This window comes from Somniosus microcephalus, chromosome 6 (genome assembly GCF_052327205.1).
Source record: "Somniosus microcephalus isolate GS21.2 chromosome 6, FLI_Smic_1.0, whole genome shotgun sequence".
NCBI lineage: Eukaryota > Metazoa > Chordata > Chondrichthyes > Squaliformes > Somniosidae > Somniosus > Somniosus microcephalus.
The window spans coordinates 101853406-101868816 of NC_140992.1; the positions used below are offsets into that span (position 1 = coordinate 101853406).

Consider the following 15411-nt stretch of genomic DNA (forward strand, 5'->3'; position numbering starts at 1 on the left):
ATGGTGATAGAGCAGCTTTTTGCCCATTCTTGGCTTGAGTTTGTGCAAGAATTTGGAAGATCCCAGAAAGGGGAAAGCAAAAAAAAAATGTTTGAATTCTTAACCTTTTTGGTGGAATAAATGGCACTTCAACCTTTTAACTGGACTTTGTCTGGATGCTGTTGTCTAATGGGTTTTCAAAGCATGTCAAAATGGCAGCGATAATCAAACCTGTGCATCAGCTAATAGCAGTTAGATAAGATAGTCTATCACTTTTGTAAACAAGAATGCATTTGTTTTTTTTCTTTTGTACTTCAGAAACTAGCAAAGCACTTTCACTTAATCTCTTGTGAACACAAATTTGGCTGTATTACAATTCACAATGAGACGCAGCTTGAAGTTCATTATAGTTTAAAATCCTTACTCATTAATGTGGCTCCCTATGCTCTTTTGAAAGAGGCTACATAAAGGAATGAAAGGTAGCTTATAGTACCACAGGGCTCAAGGATTGTTTAAACCTATATTTCATAAATACAAAGAGGAATGTGAATGATTATTTTGTATTCCTAGATACTTGACTAGAAAGCAGAGCTTGAGTCGTGTTGCTGAGAATGACTGACTGAAATGGGAGGTTTCTAAAGGCAAGTGTAGATCTTTTGACCTTTCGGAGAAGCGGTAAGCCAGTGTCACACTGAATTCTCTTGTACAACCTAAATTTGACATGAAGTACGGTAAAATAATTTTTTGGTTATATCTGATGACAATAAGTGCGAAATGAGAAAAACTGCGATCACAAGGCAGCTTTATATGAAGAAGGTCATTTAATTTAACTACCCAGAGAGTGGTTAGAATGTGGAGCTTGCTACCACATGGAGTGGTTGAGGTGAATAGCATAGATGGATTTAAAGGGAAGCTAGATAAGCACATGAGGGAGAAAGGAATAGAAGCATATGGTGATAGGGTGAGATGAAATAGGACGGGAGGAGGCTGGTGTGGAGCATAAACACCGGCATAGACCAGTTGGGACGAATGGCCTGTTTCTGTGCTGTAATATCTAAGTGATTCTTCCAGAATACCAATCCTTCCTTCACTCCATTACAGCATTTAGCTATTTCTTAAATGAGTCCAGTATCTTGGTCTTTACCATCCTTCTTGGCAACCTGTTCCAAGTGTTGCTCACCATCTATGTAAAGAAGTATGCATGTCATAGACTTGCTCATCACAACTATGAACTTGTGCCATCTTGTACTGCCTCCTTGGCATGTCTGAAAGCACTTTTTCTCTTCCATTAAGTATCCCCATCTGATAGTATCAGGTCAGGTCATAGAAGGGAATTTATGTTTTGGTCCCAATTAATATCTCTGCACATGGCATTCTCTGGGGATGAGGGCAGGGAGGGAAGGGGCCAGTGAGTATTTGGAGTCTTGGTTGTAGAGATGGAAAAATTACTTCCAAAATTTGAGGGGAACAGCACCGACAACATCCATAGAGGTGACTGTGGGCTGCATTGTCCTGACAAGAACAACTGACTTTCAGAGGTGGGGATCGGGGGATGTATTAGGATAGCACACTGCACTTTCACCGCTAGAACTTTGAGTTTAAACAATCCAGACGGATGGAACAAAACTTTATTTTTCCTGCCATTTATAAGGGCCCTAAGTGAAATTAGTTTGGGCAGTTTTAACACAGTTCTGGTGGGAGTATAAACAGCACCAAATTTGGTACAATCTAACAAAAAACTGAAACATTTATACTGACACAATGAGGTTGCTCAGGCAAGGTTGGTGTGAGATGATTGTCAGAGCAGAGTAGGTCTTTCCTCAGCTCTACTTGACTTGGGAGTGCGCAGTGCTGAGCAGCAGTTCCAGAAGTGGAAAAGGCTACTATTCCCAACACTGATGGGAACAAAATTTAAATTGTTAAAATATTCTCATCCAATGTTTCTCACAGAAACATACATGATCGGTGGGAATTTTCTCAGGAATTCTCCTGTTCTGCTGAAGTTATGGTGGCGGAGTGGGAGAATCCTACACAAGATTCCTGGCGAATCTTCTTAAATAACTTCACAACTATTTTTTTAAGCCTAAAATGTCCCTCGTGTAATGCTGGATATTATTTCTGCCCTTAAGTGCAATAATAATGCTGATTTTCTGATGTATGGTGTGTCAGCCGTGGCTCAGTTGATAGCACTCTCGCCTCTGAGTCAGAAGGTTGTGGGTTCAAATCCCACTCCAGAGATGAGATGTTAAACTGAGGCTCTGTCTGCTATCTAAAGGTGGACGTAAAAGATCCCATGGCACTATGTCGAAGAAGAGCAGGGGAGTTATCCTCGGTGTCCTGGCCAAAATTTATCCCTCACTCAACATCACAGAAACAGATTATCTGGTCATTATCGCATTGCTGTTTGTGGGAGCTTGCTGTGTGCAAATTGGCTGCTGTGTTTCCTACATTACAACAGTGACCACACTTCAAAAGTACTCAATTGGCTGTAAAGCGCTTTGGGACGTCCTGAGGTTGTGAAAGACTATATAAATGTAAGCCTTTCTAAATTTGAAGGAACATTTAAAGGTCATTGGACATATATGGGGCCATAAATGGTGGCACCTTGTACAAAGTTTGCTGATATTTTTAATGTTTATATCAGCCTCTGCAAAGGTTGTTTGGGAAGAAAAATGGCTGAGAAAACCAAGTGGCTGGCATGATAAATTTGAAGGCAGGAAGCCAAATCTGTGGCCAAGTGATGGAGCAACACAAAACTTTGACCCTGGTTTGACGGGTGGCAAAGTGGAGACAGTGTTTAATGAGGTTGCAGAGAGAAGGATACCCCTATTTTTACTCCATGGTACCCTCCCCATAGGACAGCATAACAGCATCCCTGCAAGGTGGGGAGCACAAGAACCTGGGGAACATCTGCTTGTTACTGCCTTTGGGAGTGCCAGCCCTAGAATGCATGATGCCTGCAGATGCCCTTGCAGTAGATGGTAGTGCTCTACACCTGGCTGTCTGCCAACCTGGAGCTGTCGTGCCAGTTCCACCTGGTCATTTCCAGATAGGTGCATCTCTGCCTGGAAATATGGATAGGAGGATACTTACAGAGTGGCATAGTCCTCCTCTGGTGCAGCCTGACCTGGCTGGTATTCACAATTGCTCCTCTTCTTCCGCCAAACCTGTAAATAAGCAAAACCCACTGTCCCAATATCGTGGATATATTAAAAAAAAGCACTACTTGAACAGTTGGCACAAAGCCTTCTGACCAACTAAATGGCATCAAGGGGGAAAAAGGCAAGATAAAAAAATTGAGAAATATTTTCAAACTTCTGCTTCTAATCGCACAATAGGGCTCTTTAAATCAATTTCCGTAGACAACCTCGAAGCAGCCTTGGACGTCCATTTTATTTGAGCGGGTGGATGACTGATCATTATACTTGTTAAACATTGAGGAAATTAAGTGAGCATCTAAATAAATTAACTGGGAACTTATTTTAATATTAACAAATTACAACATGGCGATCCCAGTACAAAATTTGACTGAAAAATTGGTTTGGGGATGAAATGACTCGTCATTTAGTTCAACAGATCTCTGCCCATTTCTTTTGATAAGTTACATTAATCTTACATCATTTGTTATTTGGAAAGTTTACTGGAACTGTGTGCAAATCGGGAGCCAGAGCATTTTAGTACTTCTAAGTTTGCGAAGTTGAATGATCTTCCTTGCTCAAAATGGTTGTCAGATGATGCCAACAGCTTGCAATCCCTGCTAGTTCTTTATGCGGAATCTTTGAACCAAATATACCTTGGTGGGGGGTGGGGGCTGGGGGGTGTGGTGCGGAAGGGAGGGCACCAAACTTCACTATGTTTATCCCATAAATATGGAAACAGCTGCTGTTGGATCTGTTTAGCAATTGAAAAGTAAGAATTAGAGTACTGCATTCAGTTCTGGACGCCGCAGCTAGGGAAAGATATATTGGCCTTGGGGGGTGGGGAGGACAGCGCAGATTCACCAGAATGATACCGGGTTAAAGTGTTAAATTATCAGGACAGGTTGCATAGACGAGGCTTGTATTCCTTTGAATATAGAAGATTAAGGGGTGATCTAATTGAGGCGTTTAAGATGATTAAAGGATTTGATAGAGTAGATCGAGAGAAATTATTTCCCTGGCTGGGAGAGTCCAGAACAAGGGGGCATAACCTTAAAATTAGAGCTAGGCCATTCAGGGGTGATGTCAGAAAGCACTTCTTCACACAAAGGGTCGTGGAAATCTGGAACTCTGTCCCCCAAAAAACTGTTGAGGCTCAGTGAATTGAAAATTTCAAAACTGAGATTGATAGCTTTTTGTTGGGCAAGGGTATTAAGGATTACAGAACCAAGGTGGGTAGATGGAGTTAAGATGCAGGTCAGCCATGATCTAATTGAAGGGCTTACTCCTGTTCCTACGGTCCTATGTTCCTATGAAAAAATTCATGTAATTTCAGCAGCATAAAACAGACATTTCATCATCAATCCAGTTCTGCAGTCAGATTTTGTACTGGGATTGGAAGCACCGTCAGTTTGCAACTTGTTATATTAAAATTAGCTCCCTATTATGTCATCTGGCACATCGTCTCCCGTGTGTAGAGGTTCAAATGTAGACTTAGCCATCTTTTGTTGAACCAGGGTTCCTGGTGCATGCATTCGGCTATCGGAAGTGTCTGACACACCCACTGGTACTGCAGTCCAATTTCTTCAATCACCAGGGTCATATTTGTGAGAAATCTATCTTTCTTCCAGTTGTCTCTTGCTGTATAATATACACCACAAAAAATTTGATAAATACAATAAAAAAAAATCACCCCACATGTGTATAAGGCGACCAGATTTTTTACAGAGATTTACCTCACAAGACTTCCTTGCAAAATGGCTGACTCTTCCGCTTGAATGTTTTTATTCAGTTGCATACTGTCGTCATCTAAAGCAGTTGAAAATCCAACACTATGATATATTACAGGGTTTTGATTGAATGATTTCTAATCCTGTTTGATAGCAATTTTAATTAAAGTCTCTAAGTACCCTAAAGGTCTGAATTCCACATCCCTTTAGACAGGGTTTGGTGATGTTGGGGATTGGTTTGTGTGCCGGCAATGCCAAAGAATCAGTTTTGTTGGAGCTAAAATTCACACCAAAATGAAATAATATGATGGAAAACTTCACAGGGCTTCAGTGCACATTAGAATTGATTTTACTTCATAAATATTGATGCAGTCAGCTGAATCAAATTAAGACTGGAAGAGGAGAGAGAGTTCACCTCAAGTGTACACGGAGCTTCTGAGTACATGTTTGAAACATGTGCTTCAGCATTAATGTAAGTTTAATGCAAGCTTTTCCTGCAGCATGTGACATCCACTGAGAAGCTCAGACTGCTGTGGCACAAGTGCTCCAGTTCTGTGCATTTCCCAGTGCTGGAAGTGGAAGGTCGGAAGGTACCGTCCGTCACACAAGATACTTTCCGCTTTTTATTTTCAGTACTATTCAATTATTAAACCAGCCAGTGCAAAAAATATGGGCACCTAATTTTACAGATTGCTTGCCCCGGGTGTTAAAAAAAAAAAAGGGCTTCATATTCCAGCATGCATTTCTGTCATACAGCAGTCAATTAAAGAGGCAATGCTTCGCAGTTGCCCATAATTAAGCAGTTTCCACCCAAAGAAGCCAAGCTGTGAAGAGATAGTTTTGGCTGGGAAGATATTTAATTTATTTTTTTGGCAGCCGAGATTGATACCGGTAACAGGTTTATGTCGGATCTGTTGCAGGCTGATTCCTAGCTGTGAGATTTTCAGTCGCGATAGCCATGTACCTGAGATATCAGTTTGCACCAAAAATATAAACATGCTTAAAAATGGAATGCTCCATCTATCAAAGAGGTTGCATGGGATATGCTGTAGAAATGTTTCTCTCCTCTCTTAACCTCTTCACTCTCCCTTTCCTTCTCCATTTCTATGTTCTACTCCTCTCTTCACAGGTGTAAGTGCCTCTACTGTGTTTTTTCTTTCACTAAGAATGAGAGAAAGCAAAACAATGCTATGAAGGTGGGATTATCTCAGAATCCACAGTAGTAAGGAATGTTCTGCTTTTAAACTATCATCCCTATTATTTAAATAGAGGTATTTCAATTGCTGATATGGCTGCTAAAATAGCCCCAGTCTCGTAGCATTCTCCGGTGTTCTCTTACACTTCAGCAAGACAAACCAACATTGAGTCAAGGTTTAATGCCACAGTGGAGATGCTAGATTTTGATCCTCAGGCAGGAAGGCAGGAGACTATGATAGGTATGAAGTTCCCAACAAACAGGGGAAAAGTTAATCGACCTAGTTTATGTATTGATGCTATTGGCCTATTTGCTCTGAGGTTCCTACTAATTGCAAAGCCAGAAGCTGGGCTAAAGAGCAGAGGTTAGTGGCTGGAGAGCACAAAATTACATTATTCGTATTGATGTTAGCTACAAAAAAGCTTCATACCCTGAAGAGCAAGGTGTCATTTCTCCTTTCAAACCTGAATAGGGAGAACCAGTGGAAGTGGTGTATTTGGACTTTCAGAAGGCTTTCGATAAGGTCCCGCATAAGAGATTAGTGTGTAAAGTTAAAGCACATGGGATTGGGGGTAAGGTACTGACTTGGATAGAGAACTGGCTGGCAGACAGGAAGGAAAGAGTTGGAATAAACGGCTCTTTTTCCGAGAGACAGGCAATGTCTAGTGAGGTACCACAGGGATCGGTGCTAGGACCCCAGCTATTCACAATATATATTAATGATCTAGACGAGGGAACTAGATGTAATATCTCCAAGTTTGCAGATGACACAAAGCTGGGTGGGCGTGTGTGTTGTGAGGAGGATGCCGAGAAACTTCAGCATGATTTGGACAGGTTGTGTGATTGGGCAGATGTATGGCAGATACAGTATAATGTGGATAAATGTGAGGTTATCCACTTTGGTGGCAAAAACAGGAAGGCAGATTATTATCTGAACGGCAATAGATTGGAAGAAGGGGAACTGCAACGAGACCTGGGTGTCCTTGTGCACCAGTCGCTGAAAGTAAGCATGCAGGTGCAGCAGGCGGTTAAGAAGGCAAATGGTATGTTGGCCTTCGTAGTGAGAGGATTCGAGTACAGGAACAAGGATGTCTTGCTGCAGTTGTACAGGGCCTTGGTGAGACCATACCTTGAGTATTGTGTGCAGTTTTGGTCGCCTTATCTGAGGAAGGATGTTCTTGCCATGGAGGGAGTGCAGCGAAGATTCACCGGACTGATACCTGGGATGGCAGGAATGACGTATGAGGAGAAATTGGGTCAATTGGTCTTTGGGCTGGAGTTTAGAAGAATGAGAGGGGATCTCATTGAAACTTATAAAATTCTAACAGGACTAGACAGACTAGATGCAGGAAGGATGTTCCCGATGGCAGGGTAGTCCAGAACCAGGGGTCACAGTCTAAAGATAAGGGGTAAGCCATTTAGGACAGAGATGAGGAGGAATTTCTTCACCCAGAGAGTGGTGAACCTGTGGAATTCTCTACCACAGAAGACAGTTGAGGCCAATTCATTAAATATATTCAAGAAGGAGTTGGATATATACTTCTTAAGGCTAAAGGGATCAAGGGATAGGGGGAGAAGGCAGGGACAGAGTACTGAGTTTGGATGATCAGCCATGATCTCATTGAATGGCGGAGTAGGCTCGAGGGGCCGAATGGCCTACTCCTGCTCCTATCTTCTATGTTTTTATTTCTGCTCCTACCTATATCTGAGTGGGAAACAATGGAATACTTCAGCGTTGAAACCAAGACTGAAGTTGACAAGGACAGCTGGATTTCTTAAAAATTTTTTTAAAGGATTTCTTAAGTGTGTTTGGAAATGTAAAGTCACTATAATGAATAAATCATCCAAATTGGCTTCCAGATGTCTGTTAGCTGTGTGGGGACAATATTGCAAAAAGCATTTGTTCATTTATCGTAGAGAGTTTTAAGGTAACGGTATCACAGAATAACGATACACAATTAACTGAGAATGTGGATAATAATGAAAGGTGAGTTACCATTGATGATGTCAGAATATATTTACTTCCAAATTATAGTATCAAAGCATCACAGTGTCACAATACAACACAGACTGAGGCCATTTGGCCCATTGTGCCTGTGCCGGCTCTTTGGTAGAGCTATCCAATTAGACCCACTCCCGTGCTCTTTCCCCATAATCCTGTAAATATTTTTCCTTCAAGTATTTATCCAATTCCCTTTTGAAAGATACTATTGAATCTACCTCCACCACCCTTTCAGGCAGTGCATTCCAGATTATAACAACTTGCTGTGTAAAAAAAATTGTTTCTGCATTCACCTCTGGTTCTTTTGACAATCACCTTGAATCTGTGTCCTCTGGTTACCAACCCTTCTGCCACTGGAAACAGTTTCTCCTTATTTACTTTATCGAAACCATTCCTGATTTTGAACACCTCTATCAAATCTCCTCTTAACCTTCTCCGCTCTAAGGAGAAGAACCCCAGCTTCTCCAGTCTCCACATAACTGAAGTCCTGCTTCCTTGCTTTTGTACTCTATGCTTCTATTAATAAAGCCAACGATCCTATATGCTTTTTTAGCAGCCTTCTCAACTTGTCCTGCCATCTTCAAAGACTTGTGTACGTAAATCCCCAGGTCACTCTGTTCCCGCACCCCCTTTAAAATGGTACCATTCAGTTTATATTGCTTCTCCTCATTCTTCCTACCAAACTGTATTTCTTCACACTTCTCTGCATTAAATTTCATCTGCCATGTGTCTGCCCATTTCAACAGTCGAATGTTTCATCCTGGTGCCCATCCCATATCAGGCAATAAGGCAGTAAATTGGTTCAATGTAGCCTGCCCAGAATCATGTATTCATAAAATGCCAAGCCAATATCTCAGTGATAGATGTACTGTGTGGTGTGGTACATAAGAAATAGGAGCAGGAGTAGGCCATTTGGCCCTTCAAGGCTACTCCGTCATTCAATAAGATCATGGCTGATCTTCTACCTCAAATCCCCTTTCCTCATATCCCTTGATTCCCTTAATATCCAAAAATCTATCGATCTCTGTCTTGAATATACTCAATGACTGAGCCTCCAAAAAGACCTCTGGGGTAGAGAATTCCAAAGTTCCACCACCCTCTGAGTGAAGAAATTTCTCCTCATCTCAGTCCTAAATGGCCGACCCCTTATTCTGAGACTGTGACCCCTGGTTCTAGACTCCCCAGACAGGGGAAACATGCTCCTTGCATCTACCCTGTCAAGCCGTGTAAGAATTTTATGTTTCAATGAAATTACCTCTCATTCTTTTAAACGCCAGAGAATATACGCCTAGTCTACTCAATCTCTCCTCATAGGACAATTCCCCCACCCCAGGAATCAGTCTGGTGAACCTTCGCTGCACTCCCTCTATGGCAAGTATATCCTTCCTCAGGTAAGGAGACCAAAACTGTACACAATACTCCCGGTATGGTCTCACCAGAGCCCTATATAATTGCAGTAAGACATACTCAAATCCTCTTGCAATTAAGGCCAACATACCATTTGCTTTCTTAATTGCTTGCTGTACCTGCATGTTAACTTTAAGTGATTTGTGTACAAGGACACCCAGATCCCTCTGAATACCAACATTTCCCAATCTTTCACCATTTAAAAAATAGTCTGCTTTTCTATTTTTGCTACTTAAGTGGATAACTTCACATTTCTCCACATTGGCCCTGAAATTAGGATCGGGAGCTTGCCGCGCGTGCAAGCCCCCGATCTGCACTCACCCTGCGCGCCGACATCTGAAGCCCGGGCCAGCTCGCATTTCCTGTCACTGGCCTGGTTCAGATGTCGGCGCGCTGTGCTAACCTGATCCAGCGGCGTAGTTAGTGCGATGTGCCGGCTGGGAGCAGGTGAGCACTGTTCAGCCAATCAGGGGAGGGGAAACTCATTCATGAGTTTGACAGTAAGAGCTGTCAAACTCATGAAAAGTATGGGCTGCCAAAACACTACTTTAACTTTAAATAAAATTTTAAGAAACATCCCACTGATTATATTAACTATAAATAAGTTTTAAAAAATGTTTTAAACAATTAATCAATTTTTTGTAAAAAATAATTTTTTTTTAAATAGGGTCTAAAACTAAACTTACCTTACTGTAAATTCTTTAAAAATAACAAACCTGTGGAAAAAAAAATTCTACATTGTACTAAAAGCCCACTTACCTGTAAAACTAAATACTTACGTCTGGTTTTTCCACGCGTAAAGACCGGAGGCCTTTACAGTCGGGCAACTGTGGGAAAAAAAAAAGGAATTTCACTGCATACGCGCTGCCTGTGCAGTCGTGTGCGTTCTGCCTCTTAACCCCTTGGGTCAGAGGACAGGAAATGCCGGTTTTCAGCGCATGCGCTGTGCATGCTGAAAACCGGCAATTCCTCCGGGCACACGCGTGAGTACCCCATCCTTACTCACGCGTTGTGCCCGGAATTACTGGGCCATTATATTCCATTTGCCATGTTCTTGCCCACTCACTTAGCCTGTCTATATCCCCTTGAAGCCTCCTTGCATCCTCCTCACAACTTACATTCCCACCTAGCTTTGTATCATCAGCAAACATGGATATATTACATTTGGTCCCCTCATCCAAATCATTGATGTAGATTGTGAATAGCTGAGGCCCAAGCACTGATCCTTGCGATACCCCACTAGTTACAGCCTGCCAACCCGAAAATGACTCGTTTATTCCTACTCTCTCTTTTCTGTCCGTTAATCCTCAATTCATGCTAGTATATTACCCCCAATCCCATGAGCCCTAATTTTGTTTAATAACCTCTTGTGCAGCACCTTATCGAATGCCTTCTGAAAATCCAAATATATCAAATGCACTGGTTCCCCATTATCTATTCTGCTAGAAACAAGCTCAAAAAGCTCCAACAGATTTGTCAAACATGATTTTCCTTTCATAAATCTGTGTTGACTCTGCCCAATCCTATTATTATTTTCTAAGTGCCCTGTTACCACGTCCTTAATAATAGATTCTAGCATTTTTCCTACTACTGATGTCAGGCTAACTGGTCTGTAGTTCCACATTTTCTCTCTCCCTCCTTTCTTAAATAGTGGAGTTACATTTTCTGCTTTCCAATCTGTGGGAACCATTCTAGAATCAATGGAATTTTGGAAGATGACAACCAATGCATCCACTATCTCTATAGTCACCTCTTTCAAAACCCTAGGATGTAGGCCATCAGGTCCAGGGGATTTAGTGGCTTTCAGTCCCATTAATTTCTCCAGTACTATTTTTTTTTTTACTAATACTAATTTCTTTCAGTTCCTCATTCTCGCTAGACCCTTGGTTCTCCACCGCGATTTTGCTAATGGATGCAGCTTGGGAGTGGGTCAGCTGGTTTCCAGGTTCCAGTCCTGCCCCCAACTGCATCTGGCCAACGGACGTGATTTTACGTAGATTGGCCTTGTTAAGCCCGCCCTGTGGGCTTGCCGGCCAATTAAGAGGAAGCCGGTCAGATGACATCATTTGATGATGTGTCATCTTCCGGTTTTCTTAAAGGGACCACGCACAATTTTTCTTTGACAGCACATTTCTCAGTGTTTGACAGCATTGAAATGCTGCAAACACTGACAATGACTGTTCACAGGTGAGCTCTTGCACCCAGGCTCTTCAGTGACTCCCTCCTTAGAACAGATGGCAGCTGCAGGTGAAGTTACAGAAACGATCTGTCACTGGTGTGAGAGGTTCTCCCAATGAGGTGGGACTAAACAGCCAATTCAAAACCTGTTACCTACAGAAAAGTGTAAATGCATTAAAAATGATTTTCCCAATATTTCCTTACCTCTGAAACTCACCAGTGCACCATTGGATCTTTCACACCACTTCTGCAGCAGTCATCAATGCAGAAATATTACAGCAGACTCACACACTTACCTGGCGTGGTGTCCAGACGTTGGGGAACCCGAGGCAGAAGTGGCACAATTGAAAAAGAGCATGTTAACAAGTATCAAGTACCTGTTAACAGCCAGGTAAGTGACTATAATCCTCTTCCCGCCGCTAGGTGTCAGGTCCATGTGCAAATCGGGGACCCGACACTTGGGAAGATTGATTGGAGGTGGGTTGACAGTGGGTTTCCTGCCCGCTGTCAATCTTTGCGATTTTGACAGCGGTTCCGCCGCCAATCTCGCACTCTGAGGACCGGCAAAATTCTAGCTAAAGTATTTGTTTAATTTCTCTGCCATTTCCTTACTCCCTAATATAATTTCTCCTGTCTCAGTCTGTAAGGGACCCACATTTACTTTTGCTAATCGTTTCCTTTTTACATACCTATAGAAGCTTTTGCAGTCTGTTTTTATGTCTCTAGCTAGTTTACTCTCATATTCTATTTTCCCTTCCTTTATCAATTTCTTGGTCCTCCTTTGCTGAATTCTAAAATTCTCCCAATCCTTGGGCTTATTGCTCTTTTTGGCAACCTTATAAGCCTCTTCCTTTGATCTAATACTATCTTTAATTTCTCTTGTTATCCATGGTTGGACCACTTTTCCTGTGGGTTTTTTGTGCCTCAAAGGAATGTATATTTGTTGTAAATTATGTATTAATTCTTTAAATGCTAGCCACTGCTTGTCTACCATCATACCTTTTAATGTAGTTTCCCAATCTACCTTAGCCAACTCGCCCCTCATACCTACATAGTTTGCTTCGTTTAGATCTAAGACCCTAGTTTCGATTTAACTAAATCACTTTCAAACTTAATATAAAGTTCTGTCATATTATGGTCACTCTTCCCTAAAGGCCCCTTTATTACAAGGTTATTAATTAACCCTTTCTCATTGCACAATACTAGATCTAAAATAGCCTGTTCCCTGGTTGGTTCCTCAATATACTGATCTAGGAAGCTATCTTATATACATTCCATGAATTTGTCATCCACACTATTACTGCAAATTTGGTTTTCCCATTCTATATGTAGATTAAAGTCTCCCAGGATCACTGTATTACCCTTGTACTGAGGCATATAAACAAGAAAGCTCCCAAGTTTGGTTCTAGAACTGTGTTGAGCTGATATTTGTCAGGGAAATTGTGGGGAGTGGGGGTTGGAGCAGAGGTGTTGCAATCAGTCGTTGTCCTTGGCTGGTGATGGTATAAAGTCAGTCAAGGCTCCTGAATGGTATTTAGTAGCCACTGCTGGACAGTGGACATGATTGTCAGGGAAGGACAGGATAAAGCTAAGTTATGACAAACTCCACAGTCAAACAGTATGTTGACAGGGACACTGCAGTTGGCCTTAGTATCCTGGGATGGAGATGGGAAAAATATCACCCAGAGTTCCCATTCCTGATCCATAACCAGCGTTCTCTTTTGGAACATGTGGTACGTACAGATGTGGGATGATGACGGGATCAGGCTTGGCTGCAGTGCTGTCCATGGTTAAATAATCTGCTGAATCTCATTGTCCAGGTTCACTTGAAGAAAGCCTGCTTCCGTGAGGTTCCAAAAAGCCATCAGCATCTAAGAACATAAGAACATAAGGAATAGGAGCAGGAGTCGGCCATACGGTCCCTCGAGCCTGCTCCGCCATTCAATAAGATCATGGCTGATCTTCTACCTCAGCTCCACTTTCTCGCCCTATCCCCGTATCCCTTGATTCCCTTAGTGTCCAAAAAAAATCTGTGGAACCATAAACCCTAGCATGAAGGAGAAAAAAATTGCCGACTTCAGCAGAGAAAGGCATGTCAAAATTCTGGAATATCACTACGTGATCCTAATGTATTTAATTTAAAACCTTTTACAGAAAAAAAAGCGAAATAAAAATGAATGCAACAAATAAAATCTCTTTAGTACCCTGCTCTGTAATACGCAAAATTCCAATTGGCCATTGGCAAGGGTCCATATTTAAAACATTAATGATAGACCATTAGTTTCAATACAAACTGTAGGGACAGGACATTAATGTGCTTGTCTCCCTCTCCAAGTGTCCCAGTAGGCTATGATTTTACAGGTTTCAAGATGCCAGTATTAGATTCAGCTGCCGACATTTCTATTTGCCTGAACATTTTCATGTCACCATGTGAAATCGATAGAATCAATTGTAATGTGTTGTTGGTTGGTTTCTCCTCTTTCTGGGAGTGAGTGATGACTGATAGTGATGCTCTGGATTAAATTGCAACAATTAGTCTTCCTGGCCTTGGACAGCCAGGCACCTTCTGCCATCATTTGTTACTGTATCAGGTGTCAGGATGAGGACACCACCTAACCTCTTCAATAATTTGGAACAGAAGTGCAATTACTGCACTGCATTGATCTGTTTTATAACAGAAGACCTCTCCAAAATGGTACATGTGGGGGTGGGGAGTTCTGTAGGACTTGATTAAAGTTTAATCTCAATATTCCAGATGTCAAATATTTCCTTTGTTTTTTGTCATAAAAGTCACTGTTATTAACTTGAAGCTAAGATACAACACCAGTGCTGTTTGCTGCTTCAACTTATCTTAAAGTAGATGCAGAAAATGCAGCCAGACTCTTCTATGTATAAAAGTATCTCTCGAACACCAAACTAAAGGGGCTTTAGAAAGCATGACATTAAGTGAGTATAGTTCAAAGCTCATTGATTTAGAAGGTCATGGGTTCCTCTCTCTCTTCTGCACTGATGATCTACACATCCTTGTTGAAGAGCAAAGGTGATGAATCAATTCTATATAATGCTGCCTGGACTTTTCAACAATCGCTTTCTTCCTTTCTGGAGCTACTGTGGTAGCAAAATTATCCCATAATGCCCATTACGCACATGCCACTTAGCTGGTATTATATTAGTATGAACATCCGTTCCTCCAGAAATGGCTGTTGCACCAATCCATCAGAATCAGAGCAGGTAAGATACAAGTTTGACCTGGTACCACGGCGGCCTTTCAATAATTCAGTCTTTGTGTGTCTACAAGCAGAAAAAGGGTTGAAATCAATTCGACTCTAAAGCACCGAGGACCACAGCTGTGCGACATGCATTTATTTCTAAATCAGAATTAAGATAAAAACTTGTAGCAACAAGAGATGTCAGCCCCTCATTGATGGTGAGGGAGGTGAAAAAAAATCAAGCAGTGTTTCTGCTCCTGACGGCTATTCAGAGACACTTGCTGGAAAATGCCCCTGTGTGGACATCAGCTGAGAACAGGATCAAGCTGTGTCCTGATGTCCTCATGGCTGAATGGTCTGCAGCCACTCACTGTCTGGGGCCAGTCATAATGAGTGGCCAGTTAGATGGGTACCAGAGGGCTTTCAGCAGCCATTTATAAAATTCATATTCTGGCCTCCATTTATTTCCACAGAGGCTACACACAATTTTTGTAATATTGTATGGCGAATAGAGATCAAGCACAAAAAAAGTTCCTCTTTTCTATCATTAGATGACTCCAGCAGATATGCTTAT

General features: G+C 41.8%; 1 protein-coding gene across 1 annotated transcript in view; it reads left to right on the plus strand.

Moving 5' to 3' along the window:
* LOC147115965 (ephrin type-A receptor 3-like) overlaps positions 1-15411 on the plus strand; it is a 441173-nt gene that overhangs the window by 134544 nt on the left and 291218 nt on the right. The window lies entirely within an intron of this gene.